At 40.4% G+C, this 15,710-nt stretch overlaps 2 long non-coding RNA genes across 2 annotated transcripts; both read right to left on the bottom strand.

Annotated features, from left to right (window-relative positions):
- Positions 1 to 223: 223 nt before the first annotated feature.
- On the bottom strand, positions 224 to 2,328 carry LOC121081041. Its single transcript, XR_005825567.1, has 3 exons — positions 2,242 to 2,328; positions 1,845 to 1,937; positions 224 to 260 (listed from the first exon to the last, which is right to left on the bottom strand). It is a non-coding gene; the product is annotated as an uncharacterized LOC121081041 (long non-coding RNA).
- A 6,655-nt stretch (positions 2,329 to 8,983) lies between these two features.
- Positions 8,984 to 13,194, bottom strand: LOC121081001. Its single transcript, XR_005825559.1, has 3 exons — positions 13,183 to 13,194; positions 10,535 to 10,539; positions 8,984 to 9,089 (listed from the first exon to the last, which is right to left on the bottom strand). It is a non-coding gene; the product is annotated as an uncharacterized LOC121081001 (long non-coding RNA).
- Between the last annotated feature and the right edge of the window lie 2,516 nt (positions 13,195 to 15,710).

The following is a 15,710-nucleotide window of genomic DNA, read 5'->3' as shown; positions in this document are numbered from 1 at the left end:
GCTATTGGTTTGTTCTGCTGAGAACTGAGTTTTGCAAATCTGAACTTGGGTAACAAGTGGGAGATGGACAGCCATGGCTTAGTCTATTGGACCTTGATAAGGGAAAGAAGAAATGTAGTTTATAACTTGTAAAGCTAATTAAAAATTGAATATAGTGTAAAGCACAAACTTAAATTACAAAATAAAAACAGAAGAAATGTATTCACATGCAGAATTCAACTTACCATCTAGAGATAGAAGACTTCTGGGCTTGCAGTTCTCTGGAAAGAAGGAAGAAAACCCATCAGCTGAGCCCAAAGGAAGATTTAGCCTGAGACAGCCAAATTCTAATTAATCTTAATGAAAACAAAAGGAGGAGCACATTCACGAGCAGTTGAGGATTGCAGTAGTAGCCATTCTCTGTCAGTACAGCCACTAACAAGAAATGGGTTTCAGCCCCTTAGATTTTGCACACGACTTGATTTTCCTTGTAAGCGATATGTGTCATGTTTGCTTTATAGAGAAGTAAACCACACTGAGACACCTGCTCACAGACCTAAGGGTCAGTAGTGTCCAAAACGTTTATATACCTGTGGTTCTGCCTGTGTCCCCACAGTTGTAAAGAGGACTGACTTACACGATTACTGATGTATTACTGATGTCATCATGACATGATTTCAGCCTCTAGAGTGCAATGGAATTAGAACTCTAAAGTTTTTCTTGTTCTGGGCCTCAGATAGGTCTCATGAAAATTCAGAACATTCCCAAACTTTAAGATTTTCTCTCTCCTCATAGCCAGCAACAGATTTTAAATTCCCCTCTACAGTAAGAGGTACAGTCACTGGAAATTCTATGGACATTAGAGATATTTACACAATTATAGTAACTCCTATACTGACAATAATCACTCCAAAAAAGGGACAAGCAACTGATGTAAGACAATACAATATTTACTGATTGCTTATGGTAACATGGGACAAAGCCTTCTCTATTAAATGCAATCATTTTTTTTATTCACACTGGGCATTTGGACCCAGGTTCTTCTGTGGGTTATACTAATGTGAATTTAAACTACATCCTATATCAGTGCAGTTAATATAAATTCACACAAATGTAGTTGAGGCTGAAGTCTACCTGGCCAAACAGATTTGTTAGGCCTCTGAATTCCAGCTGTGTCCCCAGATCCTTCACTAGGTGGGATCTGACTGGCAAAATCCCATGTAAAGGCTTTCAATAATATAAATAAAGGATGTGGAAGAGCTGACTTCTTAAATGGTTATACCTGTCAATGCCTTGGGTTTGCATCCAATTTGGAGTAAAGCCCAATATCTTGAAGCTTGCTCCTAATGGCAAAATATGTTCCTCCCCAAATAATTCAATCCATCACCATAACTGCTATGTAAAAGCATGTGTTATGTTTTTTCTGTGCTATTATAAGATCAACTCAAACTCAGAAGTAATAACCTTTTTAACCTAGAAATTTTATTTCAGCTCAGAAAAAAAGGTTAGGGAAAGCAATTAATTTGCTTAGAGAATATTTCAAGAGAAGACAATGAGTTCAGGGTTTACTGTCTTCTGCTCTTTCCCTACCCTTGCAAGAAGGGAATATATAAGGGATTTATGTACAAAGTATGGGCCTATTATTTCTTCAGCAATAGCCATATCTAAGGCTACCAGCCTTAACTGCAACTAAGTCTCTTGGAAAACAGCTTAATGCAGTTCCATCTGGCTTTTGGGGTTTTAAACCAAGATTTTCTCCATGGTATCACTAAATCCATCAATCCATATCACCAAATATTATTAGTGACATTAATAGGTATAAGTACCTTGAACAAAGAACACATCCATAAAAGCTGCCAACCTACCTCATGCTAGTGTCGTCTTCTATTTTTGTTTCTCCCCAGCCAGACATATAATCACACTGATCTGGATCTTCCTTTAGTCTCCTGCTGCCAATCCTGCCAGCAGACAACAAATCTAGTGCTGAAATATCTTAGAAGTTACTTGTGATTTTTTGCTTTCTTTTGTTTCATTTTTTACTTTAGCATAGTGTTCAAGAACAGCAAGATACTTTTCTGAGAAGGAATGTCTCATTTCAACATAAGAAATAACAAACCATCAAGTATGTGGTAGGAATGTTATTGCTGTATTGAGGTTAAAAAATATTATTGTAGCTGAAGTAATTTTGTAAAAGCTGGTGAGCATTTAAATAGCAATTATTAGTTAACCACCTGAGGTACTTTTGATAGTTTAAAGACTTACCATGTTTCCCAGCCTTAAGCTATTTGAAATTCAGGGTATTTCTCATTACAGTTTACCATAGGGTGACTGGTGTTCAGCTGTTTTCCTAGAGGAAAGAGGAACTAAAATGAATGAATGCTCTAGCTAGTTTGAAAAAAAGAAGTGCGGTTACTCCTTGCACAGCTTTCTTCCTGGAGATAGATTGTGAACTTAGTTTACTGCCTGTCCTACAGATGGTTCTTTAACCTACTTTCCACAGTTAACTTGCAGAATCCAGAGACACAGGTTAGTTTTAAACTTTGGTGTTTCACAGCTAGCACACAAACAAAAGTAAATAATTTTTTAAAGGGGCTAGTTACTAATTCTCAGTGACACAATTAAATATATTTCATATTTTTCACAACTGAGGACTTCTGTCTTTCATAAGTAAAAATGATACCTAAGGCCAGTTTCATTCATGCTCTTGTAATTTTCTTAGCCAGCTTTGCTATAAAAATTCATTTAAAACTCACTTTCTAATATCTGTAAAAGCAAAGTAAGCTGAAATAAGATTTTGATTCATTTAAGTGCCAATTTGATTTACAGCAATAAATACTTATTTTCAGGTTTCCAGTGTCAGAACCGTGTCATGATAATGTTGCATGGGACCTCTGTGGCAGAAATCTAAATTCAGCATTAGTCTGACCGTTACTACATTACAAGATTCCTGTTACTATGAAGCAGAAAAATTTGGAATGCCAAAATATTCTTTGACCTGTTTTTCCCCATTTCATTACTCACTCTGGAGCAGTCCACACAATGTTCCTTTTTGATCCTTTTTTTCAAAGACTAAATGTATGCAGTAAAAAATCTTGAAAAATACTGCTTACTTCATTGACCCATATGCTGACTGGTACAATCTCATTTATCTCCTGTGCTTAAGAAGAGGAAGACATAGAATTTCTATTCCATAAAGTAGGATGATGAATGGATTTGGAATAAATCTGAACAAACAGTACATTTTCAAGTTGTTGTATTAGTCACTGTTTGTAGTTCAGTGCAAGGTTTTTCAATGTCTTCAGAGTAAGTGAACCAAAAGATGTTCACACTTGAGAATGAATAGAGAAAATAGAGATAGAAAAGAAAAAAATATAAATCCCTGGCAAACTTGGTGTTCTCTTTGCTCATATGCTTTATCCCATCCTAGTTATATTAAGAATGTTCCACTTCATTGTAAACACTGGAAGATGAAAATTGTCAAGCTGAAAATACACATTCTGCATTTCCTGCAGTCTCAGGTATGCAATAACAGTAAACCTAGGCCAGTGATTACATTCACATCAGCTTCTCTCTTTAGGCACATAACTAACCCTACTGAAACAAGTAGAACTGCTTGTGTATTTAATGCCTTGTTGGATTACCGCCAGTATGTAGTGATCTTTCATCATATGCTAGCTAAAGGAATATGCATACCACCTTAACTCTGCCTAAATTATAATGGTAGCTTGATTAACTTTAAAAAAATATTAATTCTGCTGTGTGTGAAATGAAAAAGATATAAGACCATTAGTGGAGACACCCATTGACACAAGACAGTATATGAAAAGTTTATATTTAAATATCCGTCTCTTGGTTTGATCTCCGAGTCTAATTATCCCACCCACCACAAACCCAGAAGAAATATCTGGCTTTATAGTTTAGTAAGTCACCTGACATCTTAGGATTCTAGACATGGAAATAATGCATTAAAAACATATACAAGTCAGTTCAAGTTAGTTCAATCTAAATACTACCGTCCCAATAAGCTATATTGTTTCAGTTTTGAAATACATAGGTATTCAAACTAAATAGCTCCAGGATACATACGCAGCACTTCCCTTATCATCTAACTCAAAGCCACTGCTTCCAAAGTAGGCTTTTTAAAGCAAAATTCTCACACATCTGCCCTTCCAAATTTTGTTGTGGAGTCTCTGGGGTTGTCTCAGGTATGCCCTGTTCTAGAAGCATGCCTGGCATTTCTTCTCTTTTAGGGAAAGTGGGTAACGCCTCACAGATTCTTTGAATGGGGAACAGAAGATTGATTCAGGATTGCCTGCATCAATTGGCAAAGGCATTCTGCCTAAACCTGTGAGAGTCCGTGCCTGCACAGGTAACCTGGCACTGTTTAGGTGGTCTATGGCTGTTCTATCTGTTGGTCTTCATTGCCAGTGCCCTTCAACCTCCCAGAAGCTACTGCTTTGAGGAACTGAGACAGTAATGAGGAAGTTGCAATGTGTTTTGAGTAAAGCTGTACCAACTTGTTCACAGACTGTAGCAGAACATGTTTTCAGGATTCACACATCTACTGAACTAGTTTAAGCATGAATCCTTGGTATGTTTTTACAACGTATTTACATAGCATAGCACACTACCATGCTATTACAAAATGAGTCAGAAACAAGTTTTTTCAATGAGGAAGGCTTTTGCTTATTCACCCCGAAACTTATTCAAAAGATGTTATTATTTTTTTTTCAGTCTAGAAATGACGTCTGAAACACAATTTTAACCTACAATTGAAACAGTAACCTAACAGTAACAGAAAAGTAATTCTGAAGACAGCTAGTGCTTTTACAGCATCGTTTCAGTATGACTTAGGAGATAAAACAGAAGCCAGCAATACATGAGCAGTTTACTGGAGTCTATCAGCCCGAATTAAGACGCCAGAGAACACAGACCTCTGGCAGCCCCTAGGCCAGGATATCCCAAAAGCTAACCAGCTTGCCATTCGTATGCTGTATTCTGAGCTCTTCTATCCCTGATTCACTTAACTGTATGCCATATTTAGACTATAGGCTAACAATGACAGTGTATCATTCATAGCCTAGGAACCTCCTCATAGAAATATAGTGCTCTGTAGGGGAAAGGAACAGTTACTCATCATCTGCATTAAGAAAACGTGATTGGAAGCAAGTTCTGAACCACAAGTTGCTATTCAGAAACCATTATGTGTAGAAACTACACATGCTGTTCTTTTATAACCCAGTTTTTAGGTAGAAAACTAAGTTACTGGACTTTCACTTCACCAGAATATGGTGATGTTGTTGGGTTTTTCCTTACTCCTTGTCTAGTGTTAAAAATCTAATCACTAGGCAATCATCAATAACTAGGATTGAGAACAGCATGCTTTTCCTTTGGAGCAGTAAGCCACCAAGCAGATTCATACAGAAAAATCTTTGTCCCTGCCACTAATTCTGAAAAATATATGTGTATATTGTGGGCTCCGCCTGGTCAATGGCCAAGCACAAACACAGTAGCTCATATAAAGAATGCAAGAAGACTCATGAATCAAGATAAAGACAGTTAAACAGATGAAGAAAAAGCTATGTGTGGAAGCAAAGCAAAATAAGGAATTACTTTACTACTTCCTGGTGGCAGGCAGATGTTTAGCTGCTTCCTAGAAAGCAGGGCTTCATCAAGTGTAGTGATTACTTGGGAAGACAAGTGCCATAACCATCAAAGTTCTGCCTTCCTCCTGTTTCCACCAGTTTTTCTTGCTAAGCAAGGCATCATATAATATGAGTTATACCTTTGGTCAATTTGGGTCAGTTCTTCTGGCTGTGCCCTCTCCCAATTTCTTGCATAACCCCAGCCTACTTGCTGATGGGACAGAGTGGGAGAAAGATAAAGCCTCAGTGTTGTGCAAACACTGGTCACCTACAGCCAAAACACTGGTATGTTATCAACATCGTTTAAATCATAGTTCTAAACCATAGCACCATACATATGGTCTGTTGTGCAGAAGGTTCACCTCATCCCAGCCATACCCAGCACAGATTTCAGCTGCCCTGTAGCAGTTAAGGCAGTACTGGCTTCAGTGTAAGCAAAACAAAAAAACCACACACCTCATTGAAACGTGAGGTGAGAAAGACGATGGTGGTTGGCGAGCTGAAAAACCTAATAATTACACAGATCACCATTCAACTCTCTGTAAGAACATTAAAATAAGCCTTTTGGCAGCGTTTAGGTCAGGGAGCTACTGGCTATCAAATGCATTGAGAAACAAGAGCAAGGCACTCTGCTGAAGCCTCCAAACCCCAAGTGCAACTGATTTATTAGAGAATGTTTTCATCATTGTTCCACGTAGTTCTCCTCCTGGAAGACCATCATGGTATGATCTATGATCCCTGGATATGAGCACCAAACTCAAAAGACTTGCTCGTCTGTGGTTGCTTAAATACAGGCAGAGAGAACTGTTACCAAATTTAATACCTGACAATGAATGTATAAATTTTGTTCACACAAACCCACATGATGATGTTCTCTGTACTACATGCTGCTGTCTCCCACCACTGAGAGACACCTGCATCTATTATGTGCTTATGGAGTGAAATGACTTCTTACTTGTGGCAGTGTAGATAAATTTGAGGAACTTGCAACAATCTGTTTTTTAATTGTTAAAAAAATACAAAACACTACCCTTAGATTTAACAAATCATGCACATTATATATGGCACTGAAAAAAGCACCTATGTATTGAAAAATGGAGAGCAAATTGATGCTTTAACTGTGAGAAATTGCCAAGAATTTTATACAGCCTTTTATATTTTCTTCAAAAGCTGGGAGGAATATCAATTCATCATTTATAAGACAGATGATATTATTTTAATTTGGTGTTTAGAAAAAAGAAATATTGGGAGAATTTTTATCTTGTAACTCTTTAAAAAACATTAGCAGGATATTCAAGAAAGTATTTCAGAGCTTAAGAGGTCTTTGTTCCTCATTCTTCTAGATGAGATTTGCAGTCTGACTGTACGGAAAACTTGATATAAATTTTCCATGACTAAGACATGAAAGAGAGTTTTACTTATGGTAGTCCTGTAGTATAAACTTTATTCTCTTGAATGATTAGGCTTTAGTAACTGTAGCTTTGGTCCTATTCCAGATAAAGACATAAACCCAGTATTTCCAATTTTTAAATTATAAGACTACAGTGCTGTATAACAGGTACTTAAAAAAACGTAGTAAATTTAAGGTTATGAAAACTGAAAAGCGTAAAATAGGCTTTTCAAAAAGCAAGTAAAAAAGCATGGATGTTAGAAAGAGCTTTTAATTTTAGGTCTGAATCCTTTATGAGCATAATTCTAGATTTAATTTGCTGTAAGTCCATGTTTAACATTGTATGGTACCAATATTTTCACCTTGGTACCATATTTTCTTTCTCTGCTAGTGGAAGACTGAACTATTTGTGCTAAATAAAATCCAAACACTGTTTACCAGTGGCACGAGAAATTTCTGAAGCGTATTTGTCCAGGACAATGCCACCAAGACCACCAGGAAGAAACACTTCACATAACGTGTTGTAGAAAGCAAGTACATCTTGATACAGTGTGTATCAACACCATGGGGTAGCTTTTCATGCTCCTGGGGGCAGCTATGTGCCACGTCCTCCCTCCCTCCCTGCCTCTGCAGCCAGCGGGCTTGTCTGTGGATGAATAGTCATCCAGCAGGGTACCCTGGGGGATCCACAGAGGGGAAACTGCTCTTCAGGCAGCCAGACAAGGTTCAAGGCTATTTGTGAAGGGGTAGTAGTTTTGGGAACTGAAGCTCCTAAGGGAGATCAGAAGCAGAGCTGCAAGCCAAGCCTTAATTCACTGTGCGGAAAGGCAAACAGAGAACTAGTCCTAATTAGATAATGGGAACCCCTTTTAATGACCTGCCCATATGCTGCTGCACAGATCACCTATTATTAACTAAATATCCTCTCTGGGATTTGAGCTCAAAAACAACACCGGGTAGCTCATTTCTAGTGCAGAGAAGGTCATACGGTCGAAATTTATAGAAGTCAGGTCATATGAGGTAAAAGCCATGATCAGTTTGCTGTTGAGGCAATAGTGGAGTGAAACTGTGTTAGTTTTCCTGTACTTGGAGGGGATGTGCTCAGGGGATTCATCTGGCATCACTGATAGCAGGAGCTAGTTGTTACAGGGTAAGAGTAGTTGAGAAAAAGCACCATCCACTTCTGAAAAGCATGTTACAGCTTTTTCAGTCTTCACCAGCATTGTACACACATTTCAGATCAAACGCAAACCTAAGTAGCTTCTTGGGAAGTCACAGTCAGCAGAGCAGGTGCTTCTGAACGTGTCACACACTGCCCTCCTTTTGCCAGCAGGTACAGCCGCAGGACTGTATCTGGAGTTAAACATCCCCCTACATACCTTACTGTTCCATAGTAGGAGTCATCTTGACCAAGAAAAAACCCAAGGGCTGGTCAGGGAAAGCTACGCTTTTTAAAAAGGTGGATAATTAGTCTTTGTGTCAATTAGTCAGAGAAGAGAGCTGGCATTGGTCCTGCTGTTGGCTGTCTTGGAGCAGAGATAAGCATTGGGGACAGAAAGAGAGACCTATCAGTGGAGAAACCCCTGCTGCCCAGAGTGGTTGATCTCAGCCTCCCTGACCCAGCTTGGCTGTCTGCAGTGGATACTGGCAAGGGGTGGGAGACAGAGAGCTCTTCCAGTGGCAGAACTCTGTCTTTCCACCATTGGCAGGAGCAGCACATCTAGGGGTGGGGGCAGCTCAACAATCCTGCCTAGGCCCGGTCTCTTTTCCTGACTCCCCTGTAGCAGGAGCAGACTCCCCCTTCCCTCCCCACTCACGAGAAAGCCAAATCAGTCTTACTGGGGGTGGTGAAAGAAAGAAGGAGCTGTCACCTCATATTCAATTTGTGTGGCAAGGTTTTGGTAGTGGGGGGGCTACAGGGGTGGCTTCTGTGAGAAGCTGCTAGAAGCTTCCCCCATGTCCAATGGAGTCAATGCCAGCTGGCTCCAAGACGGACCCGACACTGGCCAAAGCTGAGCCCACCAGTGACCGTGGCAGCGCCTCTGGGACAATCCATTTAAGAAGAGGAAAAAAACCTGCACAACAAATGGCGGCGGAAGAGGGGAGTGAGAACATGTGAGAGCAACAACTGCAGACACCCAGGTCAGTGCAGGAGAGGGGCAGGGCGTGCTCCAGGTGCCAGAGCAGAGATGCCCCTGCAGCCCATGGTGAAGACCATGGTGAGGCAGGCTGTGCCCCTGCAGCCCATGGAGGTCCATGGTGCAGCAGGTCTCCACCTGCAGCCCGTGAACGACCCCACATGAGAGCAGGTGGGTGCCCGAAGGAGGCTGTGACCCCATGGGAAGCCCATGCTGGACCAAACTCCTGGCAGGACCTGTGGATCCATGGATACAGGAGCCCATGCTGGAGCAGGTGGCTGGCAGGACTTGGTGACCCACGAGGGACCCATGCTGGAGCAGTCTGTGCCTGAAGGGCCGCGCCCTGTGGAAGGGACCCACGCTGGAGCCTGTGGGAAGGACTCATGTTAGAGAAGTTCATGGAGAACTGTCTCCCATGGGAAGGACCCCATGCTGGAGCGGGGCAAGAGTGTGAGGAGCCTCCCCTGAGGAGGAAGGAGAAGTGGCAGAGGCAGCGTGTGATGAACTGACTGTAACCCCCTTCCCTGTCTGCCTTGTGCTGCTGGTGGGGAGGAGGTAGAGGGGCTGGGAATGAAGTTAAGCCTGGGAAGAAGGGAGGGGTGGGGGGGAGCTGCTTTTAAGTTTGGATTTTATTTCTCATTACACTACTCTGATTTGATTGGTAATAAATGAAATTAATTTCCCCAAGTCGAGTCTGTCTTGCCCGTGATGGTAATTGCTGAGTGGTGTCCCTGTCCTTATCCCAACCCACGCGCATTTCGTTGTATTTTCTCTCCCCTGTCCAGCTGAGGAGGGGACGGATAGAGCAGCTTTGGCGGGCACCTGGTGTCCAGCCAGGGTCAACCCACCACACATCCCTTTTCCTTTCCCAGGAGAGCTCCTAAACACTTCCCACCCCACAACCCACAAAATTCTTACTGACTTTTCCCAGTCCTCAGAACCTTGTGAAAGGCTCCACGGGGTCCCATGTCACTTTTTAGCCTCCCCCAGCCTTTCTCCCTCCCTTTCCAGGAAGATGCTGATGTGCCATCTTTGAAGAATATGTACTGATGTTTAATTGGCAAGACCAAAATTCATATTTTCATGGCCCTTGAAAATTCCTTTGTAATTTGGAAATACACAAACCAGCTTTAAATGGAGTTTAAAGTAGTAATACTAATGTTTTTCTGACTACTGACAGCATAAAGCCCTTCTTAGGTAAACCTGGTTCTGCTTTGCCAATCTATACTACATCCAAAGCATAACTTCTGTACAATTTCTCAGCCAGCAGTTGCAATTTTCCTTTCCTTTTTGAAGTAGTTTGACAGTTCCTACTCGAAAGGGAAATATCCCTCCAAAACAGTGGTATAGTAACACAATGCTGATGACAGAGCAAGAAATACCCCTACTGTTAACAAAACACCTTTATTCAGGTCAGTTCTGTTCTAACATCTGGAAGAACTGAAAATGAAAAATCCTCACACTTGATGGACACTTTCTCATACATTAATAAAATATGGGTGTCTTTGTCTGGTAACGTTTAAAACAGGAAGAACACCACTGTTTTCTAGGTTAGAGGACAGAATGCTTGAAACTTCAGTAAATACCCAGGCCAGCTCTGACAGCTGAAAGTGGACCCTCTAATCAGTTCATCTGCATCGAATCACTGGTTAAAATTATCTGTTTCGTTACTGTGTTCCCCAGTAACATACAGGGATCAAAGAAGAGGCAGAAACAGCAGCTTTAAAAAAGTTCAGAGGAGCAAAAGAGCTGGGCGAGAGCAAGCATCTGAACAGATGTGGAAAGCATTAGCAGTCAAAGAGGATGAAGACAAGCAGAAGGTGCCAGTGGCAGAAGCATCTCAAACAAGAGACTGCATTTCATACCCTGGGCTAAACCCAGGACTCCAGTTCCCTCTCAACCTGCTGATGTTGCTGCCAATAATGAGTGCTGTCATCTGCAGGCCCACAGATCACACAGGTGTTTAGTAACATAGCATAGTCAATAGCTTAAAATAATTTTACCATCTTTACAGAACACTTTCTTCATCTGGTAGGTTCGCGCACCATTTGTAGGGAGACAGCTACCATTAGAAATCTCTGCAACATCCTGGCAGGTCAAGCAGATGGCCTAGCCACTTCAGGGAAAATAAGGTTATTTCTCTAATGGCAACCAATGCAAAGAAAATCCCCGTGTTTCCTGCCTTTTGTTATGACATAGATGTAAAAGGAAGGCTAGGAAGCAGAAAGGTTGTTGGAGTATATTTCACCATATTCTGTTGCTGCCGTCCTCCTGGTAACAATCCTGCTCAAGTCACAGAAGAAGGGAGGTTTCCATCAGGGTGGTTTGGTGGTTTGGGTGTGTGTGATGTACAGGTGTTTATCTTCACTTGCAGTCAGTGCGGAATGAATTATTCACTTTGCCTCAATGTTTCTTAGTCAATGAGGAGAGACACTGTGTATTTCTCTTCTTTGCCAAAGACGTATGTTTAAGAGATGTTATGTGCCTTGCTCAGAGATCATGAGATATTAAAAAAAGAGAGAAAGGATGCAACTTAGTGCTTCACAGAACAAGCTACACAATGTATAAGTGCTGTCACTATCTTGGCTGTCAGCCCAAAACAGTAAGATGGAAACACTAGGAACGAAGTCTCAAAGTTCCTATTTCATTTTGCCAAAAAGCTGAGTGTACTTCATAAGCCCCAGTTCTGTAGTTCATCATACAGAAAAAGACAGTCCACTCACAGCTGTAACAGGATGATCCATCCATTCATCCTGGGTCTAGCTCCTGAGCCCAATTGTCAGTGGCAGAAAATAGATACAATTTTATATTACATAAGATTTTTACTATTTGGGGTGGGGGTGTGGGAGGGGTTGGGGGTGGGGTGCTTTAAACCATGCCTTTGGGTGTCTTGACATTTCCTACTGCTCCTGCAACCTATGCCAAATACCGGCCCCAACTCTTCTCAAATTCCTCTTCATTCAAGGGTTCCACCACATGGCTGTGAATGATCATTATTTTCAAACTTCTATTATTTTTTAAAAGAAGTCCCTGATGCACTCACAAAGGGAGATGAAGGTTATAAGGAAATAACATTCAAAAACATTGAAAAGCTCTTACATCACTGCACAGTCTAATCAGGCTGGAAAATACATTGCATATTTATTAAATACCAGGCTTTACTCAGGGGTAATCTATGGGAAAAACAGGGGGAAATAATGCTTTTCTGCCATTCTGCTTCTCCCAGTAAATCAACATTAGTATTTATGAAAAAAAGAAGAGCTATTAACCACATGCTAATAATTCTGGCTTCATTTGACATGGAAATCAGTCTCATGCATAGGAAGATCTTCATACAGATTGCTCATATTCACCAGTGGGAACTGAACCCTGGCAAACTTTCCCTGGAGAAACGTCTTTAACCTAAAAGGCAGAAGCCGCTGTGGGTTCACTCCATTCTGCCACAGCATTCCTAAGTTTTCCCCTTGCAGAGTACCAGGCTGTCTTGTGTATGGCATTAACCCACTACAAACTGTGAAGCTGGGTTTTGCCCTCTACTCCTCTGCAGGCTGGGAAGATATTCCCATGGGGATGTTACAGTACGGTCCTTACAGCATGTTATGTTCTGAACCCAAAGGTAAGCTCAGCACGGGATGTGCCACTCTCTATCCGAGTCAAGAGGTTTGCTGGAAAAGGACAGCTTGTACTCTAGAGACCACGCTACAGACCTGCTGTTAACACCTAAGAACATTAGCTTTTTCATTTGTAAGTAGTTCACGAAGCCGAAATTACCATGAAAGGTTTGTACCTAACATTTTTATTAAAATATGTAAAAAATGACCATAAAGTCACAAGACTGAATACAACATTCAGTCTTACTCTAGTTTTCTACTTGTGGAAGAGCTGCTACAATGAAGTGTGAAATACAGAGCTAACAGTAGCTCCAGATTTAATCATAACACATTGACAATAACTTCGCAGCTAGCCTGTTAACAAAACTTGAATTACAGATATATTAAAACACCGAGATCATGTCTTCCCACAGCAGCACTGCATCAGCAGCTTGTCACTTGAATTGCTTCTTTTTAATTTGCAAGGCCAGCAGTATGTTTTTAGTGGCTTGGCTCTGTTACAGGAATTAAATAATAGAGTAAACTAGCTAATGTGTGGCATGCACTCTATGCTTAACAGCAGTGAAATCGTTTCTAATATACAGGCCAAACCTTCCAGTTTTGCTTATTTCCATGGGTTTTGTATGAAATTACAGGTACGTTTCAGTGCTTCTGTGCTGATATACTAAAAACTGACATTAAATTCCTGGCTGTATCGTCTCCATCATCATACAATGTGCATGCATACATAAAGGAAGAAAATAAGAGACTACTGTTCTGTATTAGAAGAGAACCTGATTCAGATTTATGTGTGGTAATTTCTGGGCTTGTCAACATGTCTCCATGTGCAAAGCTGCATTGTGCTTCTTACAATAATGCAACTGAAATACCAGTAGTAAAACAGCCTTGCTCTTTATGCAGCCCCCTCACTTCCAGCTGGAGCACATGTTCTTTTCTCTCATAGCTCCTCGCCCACACAGCAGAGCATTTTTGGGAAAGGCCAGAAGAAATTAGATGCCCCCATAGCACTTTTATCCTTGCAGCATGAAATTTGTATTGATTTTAAGTGTGTATTTCACATACAAAGTTTTTAATTGAATCCTGCAGAAAGCTTTGAAGTTGTTAATTTAGTTTAGTTCATCTATCCAATTTTCCTTTTGCTCTGATCCTACAGTCTGCAGACTAGCACTTAAATGTCCATTCTTCTTTCAATGTATTTCAGTAGCTTGTTTGTATTTTTATGTGTAAACAAATGTGCTTACTAGAGTAGCTGGAGGGGGGGGTGTTTTTCTGTCATCTGGGCTTTTATACAGGGCAGGCTTGTAGCATAACGGGATTCTCTTTTGCCATAGATTTGCAGTAACAGAGAGTTTATAAACCTGTGATGGTAATATCACCACAACTCCCCCACCTAGCACACAGGACACTGCCTAGCCAGGAACTTTTTAACTTGTTAATAGTAAAATATCATACCTGCAAGCCCAATCTGCTAACTGATATTTTAGAAAAGGGATAATTTGAAGACTAGCCATCTGATCTGCTTAAAAATATTTTAAAACCTGATATTTTTTTAATTCCTGGCAAGAAATGCCTCTACAAATGTCGTGCCTGAGATGACGACAGCTGACCTAAGATGCAACTCCAAGTACATTTCTCTATTCTGCCTTTCTCTCCCATACAGATATGCTTTTTTCTTTTTTTTTTTAAACCAAATAATATTTTTTTTTTAACGTCAGAAAAATATTCCATTATTTTCAATGAAACAGGTCTCTATGTTCTATTATGCTAGTCTGCAACCAAAAATTTACAAGCTCAAGGTCATCAGGACACAAGGCCATCAGTGAGAAAAGACAGTACATAATAGAACTGTAAAAATATAATTCCCTGATGCTGTAGTGACAAGACAAACAAAAATGAGGCACTAAGAAACATCTTCAGATTGAGATGTCTGTCAAAAGTACACAGGAGGTTATTTGGTAGCTGTCTTATCACTGGGGTGCTCTGAGTGAGATGGGAGCCTGAGGAGCCACTGCTCAGTGGCCACACAACAAACACATTGGCTGTAGCCAGCATCCTCAGAGCCTTACAGTCACAATCAACAGCTGCAAGTAGCTAGGGCAATGAAATCTGTGCACAATCAAGAATTAGCTTGGATTTTGGCATGCCATAATGAGAAAAAGGAAGATGAGATGGAGTCCTGCAGTAGTTGCCTTGCAGTCAAAATAGTTCATCTGGTGTAAATATCTCTGGGAAAACAATTTTTCCTGTTCTTCTGTTTGAACAATTTCATTATCAATGATGTCATTTTGCCTAGTTTGAAATAGATCTATCTAATGGAGAAGACAGTGTTTAAGCCAACTTTTGCTTGTATGCTTTGCTACCCAACTGATCACCAAAGAACGTGCAGTACCTGGCTATGATGGATTTTTAAAAACTAGTCAGGTGATCTGTTATCATTTTGCCCAGTAAAGCCACACTGAAGTTAAATTCTGCCATTTTACTGCAAGCAGACTATTTCCATTTGAGTTTATTTTCACTTTATATTTATTTCTGCACTTTTAGGTTTGTCCTGGCATGCTTGCCTTACTCTGGTACAGGTGTCATTATAAAACTATTAAGAATAACTAGGTTTCAGTTACACCTGACTTAAATTTACAGAAAAATTGTTTTAAACAGAAAAAGATATGTAAATCAATCTGGCTTAAAAAACAAAACTAGAGGAAAGTATAAAACTAAAGATAGTGAGAATATGCTGCACAAGCAGGTTTTGTTTGTTAAACCTTCATCTCTGATGCAGTGAACACAAAAATTTTTGGACTTATGCTAACAAGGTACTCCTATGCAGCTAATTAATACACTTCAGTCTTTCACAGATCTTTGTATTCCCACATGTGCTATTTAACTTTTCAAAAGTGTAAGAAGCTGCTTCTATTATTAGTCTTTGAGAAGAAAAATGCACACAACAGTA

The sequence above is a fragment of the Falco naumanni genome, chromosome Z (assembly GCF_017639655.2).
Source record: "Falco naumanni isolate bFalNau1 chromosome Z, bFalNau1.pat, whole genome shotgun sequence".
NCBI lineage: Eukaryota > Metazoa > Chordata > Aves > Falconiformes > Falconidae > Falco > Falco naumanni.
Note: the sequence above shows the minus strand (reverse complement) of the source record. Positions and strands in the feature narration are given on the sequence as shown.